The sequence below is a fragment of the Staurois parvus genome, unplaced genomic scaffold, assembly GCF_062004578.1.
Source record: "Staurois parvus isolate SC_StPar_1 unplaced genomic scaffold, SC_StPar_1.0 ptg000149l, whole genome shotgun sequence".
NCBI lineage: Eukaryota > Metazoa > Chordata > Amphibia > Anura > Ranidae > Staurois > Staurois parvus.
Window position 1 is genome coordinate 3,598,740 of NW_028317945.1, and position 12,497 is coordinate 3,611,236.

Here is a 12,497-nt window from a genome sequence, read left to right on the forward strand (position 1 = left end):
AAAATCAGCAGCACCAGAGCATCATGAACAGACCTGACTAATGCATCACAGCATTCTGTTAAGCAGAGAACCCAGTTAGATTTTCCTAACAGTCTCTCTGTTAAGCAGAGAAACACAGCTATACTTAACCTAACTTTACAAATCCTAGCACCTAACTAGGAGGGTGCTACATAGGTAGTTGGCCTAATGATCAGACAAGAAGTAACTATAGGTTGCAGTTTACTAAATAGGTGCAAGGTTAGCTCTTTGAAAACTCCAAAACAAGGAAGGGAGAGCCACTCACCATAAAAGCCAATTTCTGATTTATTAAAGCCAAACTATGCACAAACATTGCATCAGGTGCTAGGACAGCAAAGTCTCTCTCTATATAAAAACATAAAGTCTAGCTGAGAATCACTACTTTAGTAAAATAGCTCAGACAATACACAGCTACCTCTGATTATTCTCATAAACAGCACGCCTCTCAGTAAAATCCAGGGTAGTTCTGGTAACACAGGTGAATGTTTTGAAGTATGGTCAAAGGATAAAAAGGTCACCCCTCTGGAACTGGAGTACTTTGGTAGCAATTGAAGAGGGTCTCCCCACAGTAGCTGGGTCTTCCGGAGAAGCTGCATGTAATTAAGGTCATATTTGGCTGCCAGGACTCTGACAGTGGGGGGTTGCGTACCTGGCTACAGATCATTTTCCCAGCATCTCTGCCTCATCAAGTGTATCCTCTTAAAGCCACATCTGTGTGGGTGGTGCCACTGAGGGACAATGACAAATTCCCACAGCTGCAACCACCCACACAGTGAAATGCGAGACCCACGGGCAGCTGCCATTAATCATAATGGCACGCCGCCTGCACTGCAAATTGCACATGCACAGGGAACCTCAGTTCCCATGCAAGCTACAATTTCCAAAGTAGTGCAGGGACTTCTTTCCTGCTTGTCACTGGGCACAATAGCCCATTCAAATGGTTAGTCTGTCTTGCCCGTGCAAACCACAGCCCGTGGTGTTTTGGCAAATAGAGGTAAGGGGACCTGCATCTGCATTGTTGAGTAACTAAGCACTCAACTACACTCCACTCCATTTGAACTTGTTGTCATTGGTAAGTTTGCAGACTATTTAAATTCATCCTGCACAAAGTGTACTGAAGTCTTCCAAAGTTAAGTTCCTGGGAGTGCCTCAGGGGTTTAATTTCGGTTTCATCTTTAGGGCTGGTAGGGCGATGGATCCGTTTTCAGGTGCGTCAGTGAACGATTGTTCGGAGGGCTCCACAGTGGGAGTATGAAACTGAGCTGGGTGACTATTGGAATGTGTAACATTGTCAGAATCCATGGCTTCTTCTGAAAGTCTTTGAAATAATGGTGAAAGAGCAGGAGGCAGGGACCATTGAACCACTGGTGGCATGGATATTTTTGAGAGAGGACATCCCCTCCTTGCCTCTCAGAGGAGCAGAGGCGGACTGACCATTTGGAAACTTGGGCACTGCCCAAGGTCAGTAGGGGGCCCCATGAGATGCCCCTGGTACCTTTTTCATAGGCTTTTTTGAGTTTGGGCAAGGACACAGGGGCCCCATGATCCCCTATTGCCCTGGGGCCCCATGAGTTGTCAGTCCGCCCCTGCAGAGGAGTATAACTGTCTTTACTTAAATCCAGATAACTCTGTCTTGGAACTTCAGATTGCTGTTGGTTCTATCTGTCTTTAATGATGTTATTAATTTTTTTTTTAACAAGGTACAGCATAAATGTTGCACACATTTTGAAAGGTCTATTTAACATGAAAGCTTTTATATTATATTGTTCAAAATGTGCAGTTAGGACTGTTTGCATGGGATTCAGACAGGAACTGTCTGTGAGACAGTGCAACATTTTGAAGGTTGTATTTCAGTTGGAATATTCTCAATATGGCTGTGCTTGGTACCCAGGTTCCGGAGTCCTTTTTCACAGGGTCTGGGCTCATACAGGATCTTGTGCTCAGGACAGAGTATGGCTTGGGGAGTATTGTGAGTTGTTACGTAAAGGTGTGGGGTATGTATTGTACAGGGATCAAGTGGATAATGAACAAAGTGCAGGGGAACAGGAATGTCTAATTTACATAAGGAATGGGTCAGGATTCTTCCTGGCATACTGCAGACTATGAACAGCTTTACCAGCAATCAGATTCACCTCTCTATAGCCCTGTACTTGGCACAGTATCCCCATCAGTCCCTCTAATCATCAATGACCATATACCCAGTGCAAAAAACAACATGCACCCCAAACAAAGCTTAGCTGTCACCAATCACATCTGACTGCGCCCATCATCGCGTGACACTGCAGACTGAGAGCAAGCAGGACGGCGGGCCAGAAGGGAAAATCTTCCTCACCGTGTTACTCTGCGAGATGCATACACTGTATGCAGGGAGTTTTGGCAGGGGTAAACTTTGTTCGACATCCACCTATTGACCCGATGGGGCTCCGTGCCCAGTACAAGAGGGTAGCCTGTACTCCTTATTGGGGGCCCTGTTTTTCAGTACCTTGATAATATGTCGGAAAATTTCCATAGCTCTAATCTATGTGTTGTTTTAACTTATATTAATAAAAGTATATGTAAAGCAAAACTTTTTTTTCTTTGTGGATAGAGTAGTGAATATACAAAACCCATCTCAAGATTTTTTTTTTGCCAGGATTGTCCTATTGGGGAGATTTTACTTCACTTCCTGTCCTGTAAACATAACAAGCGTTAGGATAAACTTTCTCCAAAGTTAGGAAATGTCCCTAGGACAGTAGTTACCAGGACAGGTGTCCCAAAATTCCATTACTGGTGATGATTTAAAACTTCAGGTTTTCCATCACTTTCAGTCCAGGTGAAGAGAGAGTAAATAAACGATAAGGATGAGCAGTTTAACATGAGCTTGAGCCGAAGCAGCAGTTTGGGAACAGCAAATGAATGCAGCCATTTGCCGCAATAACAAACAACTGCCACTTTCTGGGCTTTGAGCTTTGGCCACTTGGCTTAGAAGGGCCAGCAATTATTATTATTATTATTATTATACAGTATTTATAAAGCGCCAATAGTTCGCTCAGCGCTGTACATTACAGAGGGGAACAGAACATGTGACAGAACAATACCAATACAATGCAAAACATGAGGGGATCGAGGGCCCTGCTCTTTTGAGCTTACAATCTAGGAGGGAGGGGATGGTGGCACAGGAGGAGATAGCTGTGGGGGATGGAGTGGTAGGAAGAGTGGAGGAGGTCGGCAAGTTAACAGGGGGCGGGGTAGGCTTCCCTGAAGAGATGGGTTTTCAGGGTGCGCCTAAAGGAGAGGAGAGTAGGTGATAATCTGATGGGTTGGGGCAGGGAGTTCCAGAGGATGGGTGACACCCTGGAGAAGTCCTGGAGGCGGTCATGGGAGGAGCAGACCAGGGAACTAGAGAGAAGGAGGTCTTGTGAGGAGCGGAGTGTGCGTGCTGGGCGGTACTTGGATATTAGGTCAGTGATGTAGTTCGGGGCAGTATGGTGGACAGCTTTGTACGTCAGTGTTAGGATTTTAAATTTGATCCGTTGCGCAATCGGAAGCCAGTGGAGGGATTGGCAGAGGGGGGTGGCGGAAACGGAGCGTTTGGAAAGGTGAATGAGTCTGGCAGCCGTATTCAGGATGGACTGAAGCGAGGATAGCCAGCGGCGAGGCAGGCCAGTGAGGAGGGAGTTGCAGTAGTCGAGTCGTGATATGATGAGGGAATGGATGAGCTGTTTAGTGGTTTCTGGAGTTAGGAACGTGCGGATCTTGGCGATGTTGCGGAGGTGGAGTCTGCACAAGTTTGTTAAAGAGTGGACTTGGGGCTGGAAGGATAGGTTGGAGTCCAAAATGACACCAAGTACTCTGGCCTGCGGGGCGGGTTTGATGGTGGCGTTGTTGGACATGATGGAGAAGTCAATGGGGGGTGGTGTCCGGGCTGGAGGGAAGACAAGAAACTCGGTTTTGGAGAGGTTCAGTTTAAGGAAGTGGAGCGACATCCAGTCTGATATGTTGCTCAACAGGTGTGTGATTCGGGCGGAGACCGAGGGGGTGAGGTGGGGGGTTGAGAGATAGATTTGTGTGTCGTCGGCATAGAGGTGGTAGTTGAAGCCGTGAGAGTGTATGAGTTGGCCAAGGGAGGAGGTGTAGATGGAGAAGAGAAGGGGCCCGAGGACAGAGCCTTGAGGGACCCCAACAGAGAGGGGGAGTGAGAGGGAGGTGGTGGCATTATAGGTAATGCTGAAAGAGCGTTGTGACAGGTAGGATGAGAGCCAGGAGAGAGCAGAATCTCTGAGGCCGAGGGAGTGTAGTTTTTTGAGGAGGAGGGGGTGGTCGACTGTGTCAAAGGCCGCAGAGAGGTCAAGGAGTAGGAGCACTGAATAGTGGCCATTAGCTTTGGCGGTTAGCAGGTCGTTGGAGAGTTTGAGTAAGGCAGTTTCGGTGGAGTGTAGGGGACGGAAGCCGGACTGTAGGGGATCGAGGAGGTTGTTGTCGTTGAGGTGAGAGCATAGGCGGGCGTAGACTAGGCGCTCGAGGAGTTTAGATGTAAATGGCAGCAGGGAGATGGGTCTGAGGTTGTTCGGGTCATTGTGGTCCAGGGAGGGCTTTTTAAGTATGGGTGTGATGTGTGCATGTTTCAGAGGGGAAGGGAAAGTGCCGGAAGAGAGGGAGAGATTGAAGATGTGGGTGAGGGAGCGTAGGATGGAGGGGGAGGGAGGTTGTAGGAGTTGTGAGGGGATAGGGTCGAGGGGGCAGGTGGTGGGGCATCAGAGAGGATCTTGGAGACTTCTTCGATGGTAGTAAGGTCAAAGGTGCGGAGTGTTGGGGGAGCTTCAGTATGAGGAATGTAGGGTGGGGTGGGAGAGGAGGTCAGAGCAGTGGTGGGGCCGTGGGAGAGGGGTGTAGAGGGGGTAGTTGAGTGAGGGGGAAGGGGGTTGGAGGGAGTTTGAGCAGCGACGAAGTCCCTGCGGGTTATGTCGAGGGGGAGGGGGGATGAGGGGGTAGCTGTGTGAGAGGGGACGGGTTGAGAAGGCGCGTGAGTTGCGGCAATGTCCTTGCGAATTGTGTCAATCTTGTTTTTGAAGTGATTGGCAATCTCAAGGGCAGTGAGTGAGGTGCTGGGTGGAGGTGGGGGTGGCGAGAGTAGAGAGTTGAAGGTGGAGAAGAGTCGGCGAGGATTGGAGAAGAGGGCCTTGATGAGGGTCAGGAAGTAGGCTTGTTTGGCAGTACGGAGGGAGGAGGTGTAGGTGTGGAAGGCAGATTTGTATCGGGTGAAGGCTTGTTGGGATTTGGTTTTGCGCCATAGTCGCTCCAGGGCACGACTGTGTCGTTTGAGGGTTTTGGTGTAATCAGTCTGCCAGGGCTGGAGCGGTCGGGGTCTGATGTTGCGTGTGGTTAAAGGCGTTAGTGAGTCAAGGGCTGCTGACAGCGCATTGTTGTAGGCAGTCATAGCCAAGTCTGGGCAGGACAGGGGGAGGATGCGGTCATGGAGTTGATCAGCTGCGGAGTGGAGGGAGGCAGGGTTAAGGTTGCGGAGGTTACAGCTGGTAGAAGTGTGACATTTGGAGGGGTAGGTGTTGGAGGATGAGGAGATAGAGAAAGTAATCAGGTTGTGGTCAGAGAGAGGGAAGGGGGTGTTAGTGAGGTTGTGGGGAGCGCAGCGGTTGGAGAAGACAAGATCAAGGATATTACCGTCGGAGTGGGTGGTGGATTGTATGCACTGTGCAAGTGCAAAGGAGGAGGTTAAGTGGAGGAGACGGGCTGTGTCCGGGTTGTCGAGGTTGACAGGGATGTTGAAATCCCCAAGGATGATAGTGGGTAGCTCAGAGGAGAGGAAGAAGGGTAGCCAGGAGGAGAAGTCTTCCAGGAAGCGGGGTATGGATCACAGCAATCTTCAGGGGGGTTGGGGAGAATAGTCGGACGCAGTGGGCCTCGAAGGAAAAGAAGGATAGGGAGGGGGGGTTTGGGAGGACTCGGAAGGTGCTCAGCGGTGACAGGAGCAGGCCAACCCCACCACCTTTACGACCGTTGGGTCTGGGTGAGTGGGTCCAGGTGAGACCTCCGTAGGAGAGTGCAGCAGGGGAGGTAGAGTCAGTGGGCTGGATCCAGGTTTCCGTAATCACCAGGAGGTTGAGGGAGCGGGAAACAAAGAGGTCGTGGATGGCGGTAAGCTTGTTGCACACCGATCAGGCGTTCAGGAGTGCACATGAAAACGGGGGGGAGATTTTAGGGAGCAGGGGGACAGATACTAAGTTGCGGGGGTTGCAGCAGAACGTGGAGGCGGGAGGGTTTTGTGCGGGTGAGGGAGGCTGTGGAGGGCCAGGATTCGGGGAGATGTCCCCCGCGGTTATGAGGAGGAGAAGGGTAAGAAAGGTGGCATGGGAGCGGGATGTGCAGGAGCGTGAGAAACTACTAGTGGAGGTGTTTGGGTCAGTGGGAGAGTGGAGTAATAGGAGGAGGTGGTGGGTGCCATAGAGGGTTGAGGGAAGCAGTGAGGGCACAATATACAAATGTTTGGGAGGAGCAGAGGGATATAGTGAATGGATTTTGGGAACAGAGGAGAGGAAAATGAGAAGGAGGAGTGGAAGAGGCATTTTGGGGAGGTGATGAAAGCAATAGTAGGGAGATGATAGCAATGAGGGGTAGATGTACAAGTTTTGGGGTGGAGTAGAGGGGTAAAGAAATGAGATTTGGGAACAGAGGATAGTAATATGAAGAGGAGAAGAGGGGTGTATTATATAAAAGGTACATGGAGTGGGACTCAGGTATGTAAAAGATGTTTCCTTGCAGTCTGTCCAGCATGCAGTAGAGTTTCTTGCTGTTGTTGTGTCTTCCTGCTGCTTAAGTTCTCCTGCTTTAGTTCAACTGCTGTATTTAACTGCTCTGCACTCATTCAAAGCCGCACTCCATCATAAGCAGCACCCCCATCAGAGACTGTGCCCCCCATCAGAGATCTCCCCCATGAGCTGAACTAAATTTATAGGGAGATGCTCAAATGAGCATTCAACTCCGCCCCAATTAGAAGCTGATAAGGCTCACATGAATAGTGGGGGATGTTTCTTAGGAACCAGGCCACAGTCATAAACCTGAGTGCGCCTAGAGGTGAGGACAAGTCAACAGATACACAGATATAATTACAACATTTGTTCAGAATTTAACAGGAGTCAATGCGTTTGTCTGGTTAAGAGTGGAGGTAGGAGATAAATGCAGTTACCCAGAGAAGAACAGCAGGAGTCAATGCGTTTGTCTGGTTAAGAGTGGAGGTAGTAATGGTGGTTTTCTTATGTGCCAGTCACTTTAAAAGTTTCTGCTATACACTGCTGTATACAGTGATATACATAGACCTTTATTGTGCTACATCACAGTGAATTGCAGTGTGGTGGGCTACATTTTTGTGTACCCCCTGTTCACAGTGCTTATAACTGTAAGGTTTACAGATTCACATTCTGCTCTGTGAAAAAAGCCACAAAGCATATAGCAGCCATTTTTATCATAAGGCTAGTATGGCTACTTGTACTTGGATGGTTGGTACTTGGATGAAGGTGCAAACCTATCAGCAGAACCAGGAGAGATTAATGTACTCTATCAGATGGATTCAAGATACGGAGAAGGGGAAGGAGAAGGTTGGTACAGAATGCAGGAGTGACCAGGCCTTGTGACTGACTTGTCACCATCAGTGGTGGACCGACAACTCATGGGGCCCCCGGGCAATAGGGGATCATGGGGCCCCTGTGTCCTTGCCCAAACTCAAAAAGCCTATGAAAAAGGTACCAGGGGCATCTCATGGGGCCCCCTACTGACCCCGGGCCCTTGGGCAGTGCCCGAGTTTCCAAATGGTCAGTTCGCCTCTGGTCATCATTTGTGTAGTGGTCAGGGTTAGCTTGCAGCAGGCAGAGGCAGAACATGTATCACAGCAAGTGTCTGGGCAGGTTACGATCAATAGTGTATTCATTAGTGAGAGCTAGGTGCAAGCAGCAATTATAGAGTAATTCATTATCCAGGCTAGGGGGTAGGCAACATCAGAATCTACAGCCAGGAGGCTGCAAGTATCACACTCCCGGAGCTCTTTTCTTTTCATGCTCAAATAGAGCACCACAGCCAATCAGAGGAGAATAGTGTCAGGGAAATATAGGGGGGAGGGGGTAAGACCCCTGGGCCAATCAGTGAGCTGACAGCTGTCTACCAGCAAGAAAGTCTCCTGAGCAGTGCTGTCACTAGCCAATTAGTGGATGGACATTGCTGCCAGAGTCAGTCCTCTTTCTGTTGCAGCTGCTGATGCTCAGGAGTGGCAGCTGCAGCAACGTGCCTAATGCTCCTAAAAAGACCCTACACTCTTTCCAAGACTACCTTTTTGTGTGTCAGCAACAATTTCTGTTGCTGTTTAGTTGTTGGGCCTCACCTTGCAGCTTTTTTGTGTTTTTTTACTTTTAGCTAGGTTTAAAAAAATGGTTGGGGTATAGTGTTTTAGGTTTTATTTTTAGGAACAGAACCTCAGTGATACTGCACAGCAGCAAAGGGTCTGCCCCCACTCATTCAGTTTCCAACTTTCCCCAAATCCACAAGATTTTCCATTTTCATCCACTGCAACATCTGCAGCCTCAAGCAGTGGGGAATGATGTTAGAAAGTAAAAAAAATGGGTTTTAGAGGCTTAACGTATGGTACATCATGTGGAGAAGGTGGTCAGCATGGGGCCACAGTGAGTAGGACCAAGCATAGGGTTTAACCTTGCTTTTAGTCTCCTAACCCCACTCCACTATCTGAAGAAATGCCCCCTAATCATCCTCTCTGCCAAGCATCTCAGTGTCAGATTGGTAAAACTGCTGGCTTTGCAGCTGCTCCCATTCCAGTGGGATATTTAATGTTTTCAAACCAGTGGAGGTGCACATGGGTGGAGTAAGATGACATTTCCAGACAGTAGCTGGACTCCTTTACACACCCAACATGCCATCAATCCTGAAAGGAGAAGCATCAGTTTCTGCCTTGGCGACTCTTTCAGTCATTTTTTTAAACCAGTAGACAGGCACAGGTGCAGGCAGCATTCAGAGGCAGCAGCTAAGTCATATGGTTGCAGACCACAAGGGGTTCAGGGCTGAAGCAAAGCGAGGACCCCATGGGCTATTGAGTGTCCAGGCTGAACCATTAGCTGAAACTGGAACAGTACAGCACAATGTGTTGCCTGAAAAGGCTTTCAGAGCAGCAGGTGGTTTTGTAAAGAGAGACAAACCCAGCTGTCCCCTGACCCTGTGGACTGGCTTGATTTCATAACATTGACCCAGTGCTGGATCAGCAGTAATAGCAAAACCCTGGTAGTTGTTCATTTTTCCTTGTCCTGGTTCCAAAAAAAATGGAATGTTACACCATTACCAGATCCTTTCATTGCTGTTGGCCTCCCTTTAACAGCTTCTGCCACCTCTGCCTGATTGCTTTGATTACCAGCTCCTGCCACCTCTGCTGGAATGCCATAATCACCAACTCCTGCAATCCTTCTTGGTCTGCCTCTGTCACCATTACCAGTTTCTGCCACCATTCTTGGCTTGCCACTATTGTCAACGCCTGTCACCTCTCCTGGCCTGCCCTCTTTACCAGCTTCTGCTATTTCTCCTGACCTGCTACCTTCGCCAGCTTCTGCCACCTCTGCTGAACTGGTATTATTACTAGCTCCTGCCACCACTGGTGGATTGCTGGCTTTACCAGCTCCTGTCACCTCTGCTGGACTGTCATTAATACCAGCTCCTGACATCTCTGCCCCAGCAGAGGTGGCAGAAGCTAGTAATGGTGGCATTTCAGCTACTGCCACCTCTGTTGGCATGCCACCATTACTAGCTACTCCTTCCTCTCCTATCCTATGCTGGTGATCCTGCCTTGTAAACATGCCACAGCTTGGCTTTAGCTGCAAATTTTAATTGTTTAGTGCAGTAAATCATGCTCTGTGTCTTCTAGCTTGCTGCCTTTTCCAAGTGCTCCAGCAATCAAAAATATTTGTTGCTATTGTCTCTCTGAAATATTACACTCCAATGTTTGCTTCAAGATAAAAACTGTCATGTCTCTCTTTTTTAAAATTTAGCCTAATAAAACTGCTTACCTACTGTCCCATTCACTGTACAATGTTTGTGGGTATAGTCTGTTTAGTAATACTCTCCTCTTTTTAATTCTTGATAAAAGCTGTCCTGCCTTTCTCTCTTACAAGACAGCCTAAGAGAAAGATGTTTACATATTGTGAGCGTACAATATTTATCTAATTTAATTTCTTTGTTAAACCTGCCTCATTACTCCCTCTTAAAGTACGGCCTAAAAGGCTGCTTACATACTGTGTATTGACTGTACAAAATTGTGCACTATTGTCTGTGAAATAATACCCTCTAATTTTTATTTCTTGATTTAAAGCTGCCTTATCTCTCCCTCTAAATGTTAGTCTAGTAAAGATGCTTACATGCAGTGCATTGACTGTACATTTGTTCTGGCTATTGTCTGTAAAAAAATACATAAAAATATATTTCTTGATATAACTCATGTTGTCTCACGCATATAAAATGCAGCCCATTAAAACAAAATACATAAAAACTGCCTTGTCTCTGGAATGTGGGGTTGTAGCAGACAGCAATAAAAGCCTAACAGGAGTTCTAACCCAGAACCACTCCAAAAATAAAAAGGTTATAGATACACTTTAAAAAACTTATAAAAGGTTTTCGATAAACTTAGATAAATTTTAACTGTAATGTATTCTATTACAGAAAAAAACGATTATTGTATTATGGGAAGACCTATAAATGTGAATAGTTGATCATATCTTCCTCTCTCCACTTAACATTTGCTCATTTTATAATTAGATGTCAAAGACTTCCTGCAAACCTAGTTAAAAAAGTAGATTTCAGGAGATTATTTAGCATTAAAAACCACATGACTCCAGCTAATACCACATGTAATGTTTGCACTTTTCTTTTTTTTAACAAATCCCTAAAGGTCTTTGCTGGGTATCATTTTGCCTTAAAACACTTGGCAGCAGTAATCTGAGGTAATGTGAAAATTTGTTTTACCGTTCAATAAATATCATGTCTAAAACGGTTCCTGAACTTCAACCACTGTCACGGGTCTTGAGAAATAAATCAAGGTATGTTGATGTGCAGTTCAATTCTAGACATTAGAGAACTTTTGCAAAGAATACAAACTGGGATTGGAGTAAGAAATACAAAACACATACTCTCAGAGCACTCAAGTTTGTATATCTTCGAAGCTTTATCAGGTCACTATAGCTGAATATATGAATCTGTTACAATCATATGTAAATTTGAATATAACTACTTTAGCATATCGACTACTGTATGTACATAGCGCAACTTAAAGCAGTATTAAGCCCAGAACCAAACATTTTATATATTGCATCTTACCAATCCTCAAATGTGGTGGCTGCATTATTTTTCTTTTTTTTTTATGGATTTTTCCCTAAATAACACCTGGTGATTCAGCCAGTAACATAGGTCCAGCCTTAGGTGACTTAATTATGTAGGAAGTAGTAAAGCAGACACCTTTGGACAGCAGCATTGTCAGTCTGGGAGAGAACATTGTTAGACTATCAGATTTAGATGGATTGATTGACTAACAAATCAAAGCTAACTCCAGCTAACACTTTGTAAGCAGTTACAGCAAACAGTTTTGTTTTCCTTTTGGGGTAAAGGTTTGTCTCAACCCTCTTACTGATATTCTGTCTGGATAGCTTGGTCTGATTAAGTAAGCTTAAAAATAACAGACTTACTGGCCAGATCACCAGGTGAAAATAAAGGAAAAAAACCTAAAATAAAAACTAATGCAGCCACCATATCTAGGAACAATCTGTGCATGTTTTGGTATGCTGCATTAAAAAAAAAAGATTTGAGTCTGATTTTACATGCACTGTGGTGTGCTGGTACCCCATCAAAATGTGCTGTCTTAATGCAATTCATGTTAAAGCACAATATAATCCATGTTAAAGAGATATTCTCACTTTGCTTATTTAAAAAAGGAACTCACTGGTACTCACCATTCCAACGATCCCCTCTGCACCTTCCTTCATTACTTGTTTGCTGCTTTAACATGTGGTAAAACAGTTACTGCAATACACAGCAATGCACCTACCACAATGTATCAGGGTGATGTCTAATTTGAATAGCACCCAATAATGTGCTGTATTATTAAAGGGGAAGTAGGGTCAAAGCTTTTTTGGCCCTACTTCTCCTTTGGATCACATAAGTGTATTTCGTTCTTTACTCCTGAGACCTATTTTCAGCTGGGCTAAAGCTTGCAGTTGGCTGACGTCACTCAGCCGGTCCAGGCTCTGGAAGGATCCTAACTTTAAAGCCAAGATGCACCCAGATGTCTGGACTGGCAGCCGAAGACAACCACTCCCACCTCCTCCTCAGCTTAGTTCTCCAGTGAGCGCTGGAGGGGCAGAGCAGAGAGCCAGTGACGGACCTGATCTCTGCAGACCAAGAACTGAGCAATCAATAGTCTTTCATCACTCAGTTATCTGTAGGAGACA